This window comes from Apis cerana, linkage group LG16 (genome assembly GCF_029169275.1).
Source record: "Apis cerana isolate GH-2021 linkage group LG16, AcerK_1.0, whole genome shotgun sequence".
In the NCBI taxonomy this organism is placed as follows: Eukaryota; Metazoa; Arthropoda; class Insecta; order Hymenoptera; family Apidae; genus Apis; species Apis cerana.
In genome coordinates this window covers 421,184-437,216 of record NC_083867.1, presented here as the reverse complement: position 1 = coordinate 437,216, position 16,033 = coordinate 421,184, and the positions used below count along the sequence as shown (strand labels likewise).

At 25.4% G+C, this 16,033-nt stretch overlaps 1 long non-coding RNA gene across 2 annotated transcripts in view; it reads left to right on the top strand.

Annotated features, from left to right (window-relative positions):
• The window catches only part of LOC133665611 (uncharacterized), a 94,521-nt gene extending 85,391 nt beyond the window's left edge, over nucleotides 1–9,130 (top strand). Inside the window, exon 3 of one of the 2 annotated variants that reach the window (XR_009832981.1) lies at nucleotides 8,990–9,130. This is a non-coding gene — a long non-coding RNA (uncharacterized LOC133665611). The remainder of the gene's footprint in view (nucleotides 1–8,989) is intronic. The other variant, XR_009832982.1, reaches the window with a different exon arrangement.
• Nucleotides 9,131–16,033: the final 6,903 nt, after the last annotated feature.

Here is a 16,033-nt window from a genome sequence, read left to right as displayed (position 1 = left end):
AAATCGCTGCTATCACGAAATTCAACGAAAACATTTTTTATCGATTGCGCCATATCAAATACAATTCGATTTTTCGAATACAATGACGAATAATTCAGCAATTTTTTAACTTTTATTATTAATTTATTACGATAAGAAATTGACATATCTTTATTATTTTTATTATTTTATCACATATATTTTAATATATTAATATATTACAATACATCATTAACATTTGCTGCAAGATTTATATTCGGTCGTAATTATCGCGTGACATTATGTGACTCCATGCCTGATGATTGCAAGTGCTTTTTATTTCTACAATCCTATTAACTACAAAAGTCTTCCATTTGCTGAATCATTTATCTATGCAACGTCATTTATCATTGCACGATGGTGCAATCTGATCAATAATATTTGCGAACAGTATCTAAAGTGAGTTTTAACCTTTGATATCAATTGAGATAGTAACATCACAAAATACTAATCGCGGAAAAGAAATTGGGAGGAGTCACTTTAAATTTCGCAGAATAGTTCCTATTAGCGAGCGCCGGTAAATGCATGCTATAAGCTTTCTCGAAGGTGTTGAAGAAACTATTCTGTATTTTTTGTGCTCTTTGTTAATGGGCGACGCGGTATTTTCAGGATTGCTAATTGCTCTAAATCTGATCGAAACAACCGAATAATCCAATCAGAGTAGATTGATTCATCTCATCCTAACTAGACCTTCCACAAACTTTGCATCAAAATCTTTGTTTGGATAATTATGAGTTCTAACAGATCGTAAATCTGTGTTATATGGAATAGTATCGTTCGTTTAATCGAATTCGTTTAAGTTGCGAATGTGTGGCTAAAGTGACAAAATTGAAGCGCATCATTGATCATAATAAACCCAGTGTTTTAAAATCCTTTTCGGTCGCTATTTCTAACTGAAAGACAATGTTATGGGAATCAATTATGACTGTTAAACAATTGGAAGCCTATTTTCGCAGAGGAAATATGGTTTGTGCTAAAATACCCGAAATCTCCCGCCGTCTGTGTAAAAATTTCGAAACACTGTCCGCTTCCATAGATCGATATAAAAGTCTTTCATTATAATTTGAGTGCTCTTTGGAAAATTTTGATATGTTTCTATTTCTATTTCTTATAATATTCTGTAACTAGAAATATTGCAGACAGAGTATTGTGAGTGACTGTATTTAATTTGTATATGCTAACTGGTACATTCCGATTCGATCTCCACAAAATGCGTTGGAATTTGCGATTCTCGACTTTTTTCATTATTTAATGATATATCTTTTCTATATCCGCTGATATGACATTTTTATATTGAAGTGAAATCGAAATAAAATAGAAAATAAATCGTTCTGAACAATTGATCCTACTCTCTGAGCCTATCAATAATAGGCTCGATGAAGTTTTTACCGATTCATTAAACGATACTTTCGTCGTCGTGCTGTTAATCTTGGAGACGACATGATGGGATAAGTAATAATGAATGATTTTCTTCATGTTGAAAGACAGTTAATCGAGTCATGTATCCTAATTTTTGACATAAAATCCTGATATTGTGTTTGCAATTCCGATTGCTTGGATAATTTTTTCTCAAGTGAATACAGGGTTTTATACCTGTTCGCGCGAATTATCTAATTGAAGTATATTATTTCGAAATGATATTCTAATTATGTAATGCCCGTCTGTCGTCTATTGCATATTTTTCAAAAAGTGTGTTTCACAATAACTTTTTTCTTGCATGAATTTCCACGATATCTTTTCTTCCGACATCTATTTTCCAAAATTTGACTGCTGTTTATCTAAATCATTATTTCTAGCCAAGTACACATGTCGGATTCTGTTGGTTATGTCACGTTAAAGTGTTGTCGAGCATTTAACCGAGTTTAGTCCTTTATTCCAATAAGCAAGAACCTGTTCGATACTGATCTATACATAGCAATGCCCAGAATATGTCTATCCTGACATATCTATTTTCCTGCACTCATTGATTTCAGGATTGCCTAATGCACAGTTAATGTATGGTATTTTTAAATTTTCTTTCGCCAGTGAGAAATTTGGCAAATCTATAGTGATTTTATCTATGGCTAAAAGAGATGATAATGCTAAAATTGTTATATGCAGAAGAAATGTTAACCATTTTTGATGTGCACATGCGTTTTCTATAAAATCTTCAACTATGGATATTATATTGAAATATAATACATGTTTTCAAACTCAACAAAGTGAATTGCATGCAATGATTTTACTTCGGTTCCTTCAATAATTTCTTCCATGCTTTTTTGAACATAGACGTATTTGTAGTATAAATAACTATATGCCTCATATCGTTTTTTGATTTCCGTAACCATAACTAACTAGATTCTTCGAAAAACTTTTTAAATTTCATCAATGAGATCTTGATCGAATGTCATTGATTAATGAGTTTTAATTGAGCTTTTATGCTAATATAAAAACAAGAATTTGCTTACTGGAATTAGATGAAAGATTAAATTGACGATGCTGAATTGACTGTAATTAAAATGTTGACTGCTGCGGGACCGTCCAATACTGACTGCCGCAGGATCAGGAGTTCGATATACTTTCTTTCAATTCTTCAAACTTTCTGTTCTAATGACTGCATTGATCTTTTTTTCAAGCATCAGAAAAGTACTGATGGTTCTCTGATGCTGAAGTGAATCCTTTCTTGATAACAAGGATTCTTGTTTGCTGTTTATTACTGTTCATTGATTACTGAATTAAGTTCATTTTAAATATTCACTCTTTGATTCTAGCTGTATCCAGATATTGGCTCGTAGGATCAAATGTTAAAGTTGAAAGGTGAACGATTTTGGATATTGCACAAATGGGATGTTTAAATTGATGCTACTATTTAGAATCGTTTACTATCATAGGATTATATAATTGTTTATATTAAGAGCTCTGAGTGAACGAATGATGGTACTTTTAACTCTTTGCGACTAACTTTAATGATTCTAATTATATTTTCATATAAACTATATCATCGCTAAATTTTATCTATTTAGTTTTCTATTTTTATTCCAATTCAATTGGAAAATTGTCACGAGCCTTAATTTTTCCTCCAATTCTTGTTCTTCGTGAAAATGCACACTGAAAGAGATGTACATTGAAGATTAATCGTCATACTGGCTGGGCTTTGAATGGGTCCTTATGGGATCGCGCCGCAGTGTAGAGGTCAGGATCCGTCCGCTCGTTTCCACAATGATTGTATAACGTGTAAATGTGATTTATCAGAGAACAAAGTCTTTCATAGCAAATAATTATGTCTAATAATGTGTTTTCAAATTATCTAATTGTCATATACGACAGTCAGATTATGATGATCATCATGAGATTATTTGCAAGTGAAATTCGTGCTCTTTCTGATAAACAAGAACATAGGCCGGCATATCTTTCTTATAGATTTCTCAAACTAGAACAATATTATTTGAATTAGCCACGTTCGAAATATGTAACCTTTAAGATTCATTCAGCAGATTGAAATATGTCAGAAATATACAATTATAAATGTTGGCTAAATTCTCAAAGACAGTCTTCTCAGATAACGCCTGCGTGCGATAATAATTAAAAGAGTTTTTTATATAAAAAATTTTTCCGAATAAGTTGTTTATAAATGTCGCGAGTAATGCTCACGAACAATATAAACTATTTAATATATATGAACTATTACTATAATATACACATGTGCACGGACTCATCGCATATATGTATATGTAAATATATTGTTCTTATAAATATTGCCATATTATAAATATTATTTCTAAAAGAAAGAGTATATCTTAATTTTGTAATATAAAATTAAAATAAGAAATTTTAACTGAATAAAAATTAATTAATATAATTAACAAATCGCTGATAAAATTGAAATTAATTGACAACTATACTTATAAGTATTTTCATCCTATTAGAAACTTTGATCATATTACGTAGAATTATCATTGGTAAAAAAAATAAAAGAACGAAATAGTCGATAGAAAAATCAAATTGGAAATTAAATGTCTATAAAATTTTTAAATTTTTTTATAGAACTACCATTTTTATAAAACCAATTTTTTTTTGCAATATTAATAGTATTTACTTATAAATATAAATAATAATATTTATACGACAGGAGAGATTGATCAAGAAGAATAAAATCTAACAAAGTTGAATTTTTGTATTTTATAAATAATTTTAGATAATTAAATAAACTAAATAATTATATTAAAAATCTTAAATTAATCTTAAATTATATTTTATAAACAAAATTTTTATATAAATATTCTGCGATATATATATTTTTATATATTATTCTACCATATTAAAAATACCGATAATACCGATAATAAAAATACAGATAATACTGATAATAAAAATACCGATTAACAAAACTGAATGTGATAATATATTGACAACGACATAAGTAAGTAAATAGTTATTTATAATGTTTTTTTCGTAGTGATTTTATATTTTATATACTATTTACTATTAATTTATATAAAATGACAAATATGATAAAATATATTTACTAATAATTTAAAATTTATTTCAAAATTCAAACTCATCAATATAATTTTTCTGTTCTTTATATTGAAATTTTTTTTATAATCCGTCTCCAATCTTTTTTCTTTTTTTTTGTACGTCAAACAATAAAAAGATGCTACGCGCATAATATAACGTAATGTTTAATGTAATGTCATATAATGTTAAATTCTAATATAAATTCACTGAGTAATAATAATAAAAAAAAAACATTGTGATTTTTATATTAATTGAAAATTGTCAAATGTTTATCCATGAAAAGATAGCTAGAAAAATATTGCTGTTATCTAATATTCTTATTTCTATGTATTTTTGTAATTAGCTGAAATAGTCATATTTATAAATCTATAAAAAATTTGATAAAGAAAGAATATTAACATATGAGTGTGATTGAAACAAAATAAGATGTGATAATGATTTTAAAATAATGATATAGACTCATCGCATAAGCATTGTGTTAATTAATAAAATATATTTTCATAGTTTTTTTTTTTATAAGAATTTTTTTATTATGCCAGTATGTGAGAATTATGCCTGTTTAAAAATAGTTTAAGAATCTAATCAGGTAACAGAAATTTTTCGTTTTCCTTCATCATTTTGTTAGTAATTTTTTTTCATAGACAAATAATACCTATGTCTCAATTAATTTATTCTCTCTACTTTCCAGTATATAATGAAAATATATGGAAAAAGAAAGAGAAAAAAAACCATTGAGATTAAATGAGGATGCATTGCATAGCAATTTGACTTGATGAGATTTATAACTATTTCATATTATTGCACATTATACATATTATTATATATATTACATATATATTATAACATATATATATTACGTATATATATAATATATTATACATAAATTGATGAATATTTTGATTTTTTTTAAGTTCAAAAAATTTAAAAAAAATTTTTAAAAGTTATATATAAGTTTATATTAAATTTTATAAACTTAATATAGTTTAATTAATATATTCCAAATATATTATTTTCGCCAAGTAAATAAATTTTTGAATATCAATATAAATTCAGAAAAATTCTATCTTTTTACTTTTTATAAATTTTTATTTTTAATCTGAATTCTTTTATGAATTATGAATTAGATAAAAGATAAAAATATGAGAGATAGGTCTTACTTTTAAATTCGCAAAATTTAAATTGCGGCCTAGTTTGAGCACAAAACTATAAACGATTTCCAAATCTTTCTCGAACAATAATGCAAATTTTTATCCAAAATCATTCCACGTATCACGATTGCACCGAAATCGACGAGATCCCATATTAAAAAATCGCGTTCGCGAACCGTTGCTACCGACTACCGAAAAATCAACAGCCCTTGTGTTCCTCAAATCATATACTCGTACAATGTAAAGAGTTTAAGGTTTTCGCGATCGGTGACCGAATCGCAAAAAGTTGAAGCTCTATTTTAATTATCTCCGGACATAAGCTAAGCGTGTAGCAGTGACTCGTATGGGCAATGTCAAGTTAGACATATTTTTCTACATATCGAAGAGTCAAATCGGCTCAGGTCACTGAAAAGATGTGGAGGATGCTTCTGTCATTTCAGAATCATATTCTGCGTATTGTATCGACGAGTCGGAGCACATTATGCTCTCAATTGCAATTATCCATACTATTGACAACAGGGAAAGAAAATATAAATGTCAAGCATTATTAAATCAAGGCTCGCAAGTGAATACCATAAGGACATCGTTAGCTCAGCGCCTAAGATTTCCTAATTTACCTAATTTTCTAATTTATTTAATACTACTATTGAGTAGTCATTTCAGGTATTGATATCGCTAACGTAAGCGGTTCGACATCCGAATTAGCATCCAAGTGCACCGAGTTTCGCACTCCTCTCTATCATATCTATTAATAGATAAGATTATCTCTAATGTCTCTAATTTCCAAATCTCAGAATCAGCTATTCGCGTCTCATCCCATATTATCTCATCATCACCTTAGCAGATCTTCAATTTTGGGTTCCTCGCGACATAGATCTTATAATTGACAATGATCAATTGTGGGATATTATGTGCATGGAACAACATAGATTGGAGAAGAACTTATAAGTAAATTAGATTAAGTTTTCAGTGAACGGTTCAAGACAACTCAAAATTTTTAATCACATATTTACAGTGTTATCACAAATGAGCAATTCAGTGAACAATTAATACAATTTTGAGAGTTAGAAAATATACAGGAAATCTATGCGAAGATCATTTTTTGAAGACAATAAAACAGGATTTGAACGGGCGTTATATTGTTAATATTCCCTTCACCAAAAGCGTGCTCAGCTAAATACAACCTTAATTTTTATTTGCCGCACCATATTGTTGTCAAGACCACGAGTACGACCATCAAGGTACGAGTAATTTTCGATGGTTCTGCGAAATTGTCGATTGACATTTCCTTGAACGATGTGTGCAGCAAATTGGGATGATAATCGAGGATGATCTTTTGTCCATTTTAATTCACTTTCGCATATATCGCGTCATCATAACCGCCAATATTGAGAAAATGTTTCGACAAATACTTATCGCGTTTCAGCAGCATCCCTTGCAATGTATACTATGGAGAGAAATACCATTGAAGAATCCATTATTTAGCCATGCACATACTGCGTCAAATAAGATTAGATAACAGTGCAATTCATCCAGTGGGGAATCAGGCAATATTGCGCGATTTTTATGTTGATCTTTTAATGACGCGAACATCATGGAGGAAGTAACAATCAAGAAAAAGATAGATACTCTCCTGTGATCATCTGAATAAACGAGAACTCGTTTGAGCTCAAAATCATTAAGAATTCTGCAAGGCCATATTCATTGACTCTTAAAACGAGAAGAATTCCTGAATGCTCGGTCTACATTGGGAACCAGCTCTGGATCATCTAATTATTGAGATTAACGATCCATTAGTTTGTCAAATTATAAAATGACTATTCTATCAGAGACTGCATGAATATTTGTGTTTAGTGAATCTTGTGGTGTTCTGCGCAAAACCTTCAAACACTCTGACAATTAGATTGTCATAGGACGAATAAGTATTCCAAAGTATTTATACCGAATTCAAGGAACATATATTTGATTTTAAATCACTACCATTCCACGATTTTGCGCTAGGCAACAATTCTATAATGGAATTACATAAATTTTGAGACCCTTCAGAAAGAGCCTATGGTGCATGTATATACTTAAGAGTTTCCGACGCTTCAGAAATCATGAATTTTAAATCATGAATTCAGAAATCGCTTACTATGCGCAAAATTGTGCGTTGCCTTCTTCAAAATAATAAATTTGTTACGTTTGGAATTGTGTTTGGGACCTTATTGCTATCAGAATTGATAAGTAAAGTTCGAATATCTTCTCACACTATGTTTGCGAGTGAAATCTATTAAACTGATTCCATAACTAATTGCATGGATTAAAGATTACTTGAATCATTGGAAAACATTCTTAATCGCATCTCGTAAATATGCTTCACGAGATGAATGGCGCCACGTTATATCCGAAGAAAATCCTGTTGATCTTCTATCGCGAGAAGTGTGTCCATCTGTCTTACAGAATGCCCTTCTTGGAATGGTCCCTATTGGTTATTACAGGATCGCAATGAATAGTCACTAAATCATTAACAATGCAATTACTCGAGGAACGAGCCCCAATTTGTATGATACTAATGATACAATGTGATCCAGAATTTGACTTTCCACGAGTATTCTAATTATACGCGTTTGATATGAGTCATTGTCTAAAATTCTATTGAGCCGTTCGTGCACAACTTTCGGATCGACAAATTCATAAACTCCTACAATATCTAAAAGTCAACCAAACTAGTCTCTCAGTATGTCCAAATTCGAGTTTGTAGAGAACGCCATTTTAGAGTGGATACAATCGTGCACATTTACACGAATATAAATCGCGGAGATCGCGGATATAAATGCAGATAGAGAAATAGCATAATGTAACATATTACGGTATCTGAATCCCTTCTTTAACGATCAGGGAGGTAGGCGAAAGGCTCGGCTGAGCGGATATGCTGTATAATCAGCAACATTCTATTATATTTTATCAAAGAATTCATCTGAATTATGCATTGCGAACATGAGCATCTGTTGTAAGTCTTGTCATCAGTCCAATTTACAACTTTGCAATCGCAAAAGGCATTGATTGGCGATTTATACCATCACAATGTTATACATGCATATTTCGGTGGCTTATGGGAAAGCGTTGTTAAATCGGCTAAACGACACATATATACAATACGTCTCACATTTGAGGAAATGTCCACAATATTGACACGAATGGAATATGAATTCTTAATCTCTCATCTTGTCCGATCCCAAAGTTCTTAATCCATTGACTTTTGGATATTTCCTAATTAGAAGTCCAATAATTTAACCTATCCTAACATCACTGACATCAAGGTGAATCGTCTGACTTGTTTTCAGCTGCTGCAGGCAATACCAACAGTTCTAGAAACGATGGTAATGCGACTATTTGCACCAACTTTAGCGAAACAATGAAGACAAATAGTATCAGAGATCTTTGGAATGAACACAATGATGGTAATAAAGGAAAAAAATCTGGCATCGCTACGATGGAAATTGAGTCGCATTATGGAAATGCATCCAGGATGATGTGACACATGTAATGTCAATTAAAACAATTAATGGCGTTCTTATCAAACTCGTATCGAAGATTTGCATCTTATCTAGTAGAAGAATCGAGTTCACTTCACAAAGATCAAAGGGGAATCAACTCATCAAGATCACCAATGAGGATCAACAATAATTGAAGATTGCAATCATTAGTTATGCATTTATAGCATATAAGAACTGTAATCACTAATTGTTATTATTGTCGTAATTGAAAATTTATATAAGTAAATTTATATATATAAGTAAAATTATATATGTAAATTCATTATGTAACCACAATAGTTTAGTATTACGTATATAGTATTATACAATAGTTTATAAGCATAATCTAATCGTGCATCGGTAGATATTATAAGATTGAAAATGTTTAAAATAGACGGCATGTTCGCGAGCACTAATTGCTCTCGTGATTTATGAGTAGTTTGTTTGGGAAAATTCTCAAAAAAATCCCTTCCTGTTTTTATGGCTAACAGTCCTCAGTTAAACCTGAACAATAAGTAATTTGTTGGAAGACTATTTTGAGTATCTGGTCAGCACATATAATTGCATATTTCTATCATCGAATACGACAATTAGCTTGTCAATATATCATATTCTGACTATTAGACATGATTTCATCCGCAATTATGAAAGAGACCTGCTCTTTAATAGACAACGCACGAGTAACTTATATGTAGTGCATAAATACGAAATAAAAATCTTAAGTTAATCCTAAATTAAACTAGTTACAACTAGTTGAAGGCATTCGATAGTCATTAGCTTATATCCAAATCATTACAATACCAATATTGCGGTATTATTATATTAATACACATATATGCATATTTAAATATATTTAAACATAATACTTAAAAAATATATCCATGTATTTAAAACATATACAAAATATAAACAAAATATATGTAAGATATATCAATTATTTTATTATTATTATTTATTATTTATTATAGTTTGCATATAATTGTAATTTTTTGTATACTTTCAGCATTAGATTTTTATATTTTTATCTAGAAAAATTAATTACATAAAAAATGTTCAATCAACAAAACATACATATATATATTTATTTCAATATTATTATTCAATTTCGTTTGATTAATAACGAATACTACTTTTTATAATATAACATATAATTATATAATTTATTTATTTTTTTCATAATTTATCTAATTTATCTATTATTTAATTTTTTTTATGTACATATTTACATTTTTTTTTTCATTATATTCATCAAGTACAAATTCTTCAAAACATCTTATATTTGCAATAATTTAATAATATTCATTTGAGTTCATTGATAAAATTTTTATTTTCAATTCTTTTATTAAAATTTTCAACAAAATTTAAAAATTAATTTCAATAAATTTTAGATCGTCAATAAGATTTTTATCTTTTGCATTTTTTTATATCAATTTGATATGTCAATTTGATATTCTTTCTTAAATGATTTAACAATCTGGAAATAAATTATAATGAATTCATTATGATTTTAAATAAACTTAATGATTCAGCCATATTCCATTTCACTAAAATATTTTAAAATAATATTCTTTTGATTGCATGCATATTTAATATAAAATAATGTTGCTTTCATATTTCTTAGAATAAATTGGGAATTAAATATTTGATAGTATATTATATATTATATAAATTAATTGATTAAATATATTTAAATATATTTGATACGATGTGAAACTTTCAAAAATTATTATTCTTATTTCATAAAAACTTTAATTTCTATATTAATTATATTAATAAGAAAAATATAACTATGTTTCTTCCAGTATTCAGTGTTATACATAACATATTGAGATAAAATTTTAGTTTTTCTCAGCTTTTAATCCGGAATTTAAACGAGATAATACCGCTTACTAATTATATTTTTTCATCGTTATTATTAAACTGTAATATTCTTATAACATTCATTTTTCTTTAATTATTTAATTGCAAATAAATAAGGTGTTGGTGATTTTCTTTCATACATTTTTTCAATAGCTACGTAATGACTAATTTTATTAATGGTTCTATCTGATACATTTATTGCCAATATTAATTTATATATTTTAAATTATAGTATTGTTACAATAGTTTTATAAATAATTTTTCTTGAAAATAAAAATATGTTGCTTCTTTAATACTTGTTCGTATTTTATCGATATTATATATATTGTTATATATATTATATATATTATATATATTGTTACAATGTTAATTTATATATTTTGAATTATAGTATTGTTACAATAGTTTTATAAATAATTTTTCTTGAAAATAAAAATATTGCTTATTTCTTTAATACTTGTTCGTATTTTATCGACATTACATAATGACAATTCGATTAGGCCTGCTTCATTAACTACAATGTTTTTTTCTTAATAACTTAATAATAAAATCATAATAAAAGTTTCTGCAAAAGAAAATATTGCTTAAAATTACCTTAGAAATTTTCAGTTTACGAATGTTCCTACATTTTTATGATATTTTTAGGCATCTGCACATAATATTGTATACTTAAACATCTATAGTCAAAACTGAATATAGATGCTTAAATGAAAAAATATACCGATAGTAAGATACCGATATTCACAATAAAATATAATATGCTAAAACAATTAATGATTAGTATTAAATCTCATTTATTTAGATTATTTGAAATGCTCTCATTTGGCGATTTTCTATTTTTTCTATTTCTAAAAATTGCTGAAAATAGAGACAATATAAAAAAAATGCTTATTTAAGAGATATTTAGGAGATCAATAATATTAATAGATAGATATACATTTATTTATATGATACATGTATATTTATAAGGGAATATTTTTTATGCATTTTAAACTATATCTTAAAATTAAAATTTTAATTTAACATATAATCTTTAATTGAAAATAAATAGCAACAATAAATAAAACTAAAACCAAATACACAATTTCAAAAATATAATATAAAATGCTAATATATAATATATCAATAATAACAAATATAACAAATGTAACAAATGTAAATGTAACAAAAAGTAAAAAATGATAGTCTTTTTTTTTAATTTCATATTGCTCTACATTTAAATAAAATATATTTCTATATAGTTACATAATAAATTAAATTAACTTTATCCTATCTATATACATGTATTATAAATCATAAATAAATGCAGAATATAATGAAATAAAATGAAAGAAAATGGAAGAATGGAATAGAATGGAATAGAGTAAAATTGAATAAAATAAAATAAAATAAAAGACAAATAATAATAGCTTACTACGAAAATAAATATGTTTCAATAATATATATTATAAAAGTGAATTCAGACATTCCTTTTTTTTTATATAGTGTTTAATTTAAAATGTTCAAATAAAAGAATTATGAATTATATAAAAAAATATTTCAAATAAAAATTATATGATATCAATAATGCATAGGATATAATTAGGATATAAATTTTGTAATGAATACGAAACACTTGTACTAATAATTTTCAAATGAATATCCTTATATTCTATTTTATATTCTTGTAACTAACATACAAACATCATTAAAACAATTTGTCTTTTACATTAGATATATGAAAAATAAATTCAATTATTCAAGATACATTGCGCAGAGATTCACTTTAAAAAAATCATTTATTCTTGATTGCCTCTTACTTCATTTATGTGCGCGTGTACATTAATAATCTATAATTGTATATGTATAATATGTATATTAATAATCTATAATTTCTTCGATATGCTTATATGCCAATATTTTATTTTTTTATATTATATAAATTATATAAATCTATATTATTTTATATATTATATAAAATATTTATATGATATTTATATAATATTTATTATTATTATTATATAATTTATTATATATTATAATAATAATTATTATTATATAATATTTATATAATATATTTATATATTACATAACATACATATTATATAATTATATATATCTTTATTTTATTTGAAAAATAATTATTTGCTTTAAGGAATAACATTTCATAAAAACTATTGTCTAATAAAAATAACATTTATTAATTGTTTGTATAATTAAAAATAAGTTAAACAAAATTATATTTTTGTAATATAATATAATAATATATGTAAATAATAAAATAATAATCTAATAATTTAATAATAATAATAATGATAATAAAATAATAATAAAGAAATAATAAAGAAAAATAATTTTTTATATAATATCTTAATTATTTAATAATTTATTATTATTTTAATATATTGTATTAAATAATTTTATACAAATAATATTTTTCAGTTTATTTAATTTATATAAAATATTTATATAAAAAATCATTTATTTACTTTTCCATTGAATTCGCTTTTGTCATCATTTATATTCTCAAATAAAATTTATTTTCTACATATTATTATTTTAAAAAAAAAAATAAATAATAATAATTTTTAAAAGAAATAGTTTAAAAATTCCGATTTCAATAATAAAATTTTAGAAATAGATTTTTTGTTTTCATGATTTGAAAATTTTTTCCATGAATTATAAATATTTGATAGAGTTTGATCAATATTTCATATAAATTAAATTCATAAATTCATATTAATTAATTAAATTCATATAAATTAAATATAATTTGTATGAAATTATTTAATTTTTCTTTAATATTAGAGTACTAATAGAAAAGGAAGATAAAATGCATTATAATTAATAAAAAAATAATGTTAAATGTTTATATAAATATATAAAATTTATTATATAACATTTATTTTATATAAATGTATCTGCTGAAATAACTTGTACGTGAAAATTTCATATTTTACAATTATCTTACAATCTTCTTATATCGACTGCATTTAGAGATAAAAATAATAATAACAATTTAATATTCATTTTTCATTATATCTTCTGAATTTTTAAACGAGTTTTGTATTGATTACAAAAAGCATTTTCTTTATTTTAATAGAATAATTTTGTAATATTGTTTTTGAAAATTATTGAAATCATGAATCATTTTTCCTATTAATTTTTTTTAACCTATGCGTTTTTCTAATATTTCTATGTAACGAATAAATTTTCTCTATAATGTTTTAAAATGTTTCTCTATAATGTTGTAATGTTTTAAACGAAGAATAGCATATTTATAAATAAAAAGTAGAAATAATTTATATGTCTCAATAGAATTAATACAAAATGCAACAAATAGTGACTTGATCTTCCTTTTTATTTTCCATTCGAGATTTACCTTCATAAATATAATATCTTTTGTTAAATAATTTTCTATAATTATTTTCGTCGATGTTTTTTTATTATTAAATTTTTGAAGTAAAAAATATAAAAAGAATATAACATAATAATATAAAATATATAATAATAAAATAAGAATATAAAATAAAAAATTTAAAATATAAAGAATAAATGATTCTGCATATTTTGATCTGCATTAGTTTGTTCCCCAAGAAAAGTTAGTTGATGGATATTATATCTCTTCATAAATATCTGAAAATAACTATGATTTGAAATTGAATGGATTACTGATTTCTTCATAAACCGCTTTTTCTATTATCTTTCGTTCATAAAGCTATGTATATAATAATAAAATTATTATAAAGTTCGCTATTAATAAAGTTTCTTTTTAAATGATCAAGAGCAAAGTTTATATGTCCAAGAAAGTTTTTATCCTAAATGAATTTACAAGTTTCTAAAAGTTTTTTTAGTTCAAGGTTACAAAAGTTCAAAAATTCAAACACATTTTAACGATTAATAATTCAACAGTTCGAATTATTTTAATAATTTAAAATTTAAAGATTTAAATTTAATAGGTAAAAACGTTTTCTTAATCTGTTCAAATATTTGAAAAATTCTGATTTTTTCTCTATTTTATTAAGTACTTGTGCTCTCTGAAACTTTCTGTATACTCATCCCGCGAATTTTCCATAAAAATAAATAAACACAGTGAATCAGCCTTTGAACAGCATCTCTCAGTCTAATTATTCCCAAAAAAATCTGTGAATATTTGTAATAATTTTTCTCAAGTAAGATGATGCTGATTGATTGGCATGGTTAAAAAAATATCGTCTCAAGTCTCAAGACCGAAGTAAATTTTTAAAAAATAATTCCAATAATTCCAAGGATCTTTTAAATTCTTCTCTATAAAACGGCACTGTTTTTAATATTATTTGTTCAATATCTTAATTTTGTATTTTTAATAAATTATCTATTATAATGTTGACTAATACTTGTTTCTTCTATATCCATAAACACAAATATCTTTATCTAGAAAAGAACAATTTCGTTTTATTTTTGAATACTTCCTGAAAATTGCTTTCTGAAAATTGTCATATTGATATTTTTTTCTCTCTATTTTTTATTAATATCATATTTGTTAACCTATTATTAATACCATACTTGTTAACCTATTATTAATACCATAGTTATCAACATTATACTCGTTGACCAAATTAATATTAGAACTATCTTCATAATTTTTAATTTTTAATCATTCTTCTAATAATATGGTTTTTTTTATTATCAAAATCATTTTTTTAATTTATGCTAATTTTATTAATTATACATTATCGATAATAATAATTTTATTTAATTACACAGTCTATTTGAAATGATTACAATTTGTTCATACAAAAAAAATTGTTACTGATGAATGCTTGATGTTGATGTTGTCAGGTGACATGATTCTATTTTTTTGGGAGTTGCTTCTTGTTAAAGTATTACTAATTAGTTTTCATTATTTGAAATTATCAAGGAACACATTGATGATCTCATTCCATATTTGCAAAATGAAAGAAGAAAGTGATAAAGAAAAATCTCAAAGTTTTTTTTCAAGCTTCGATTAAGGAATTAATTATTATTTCCCAT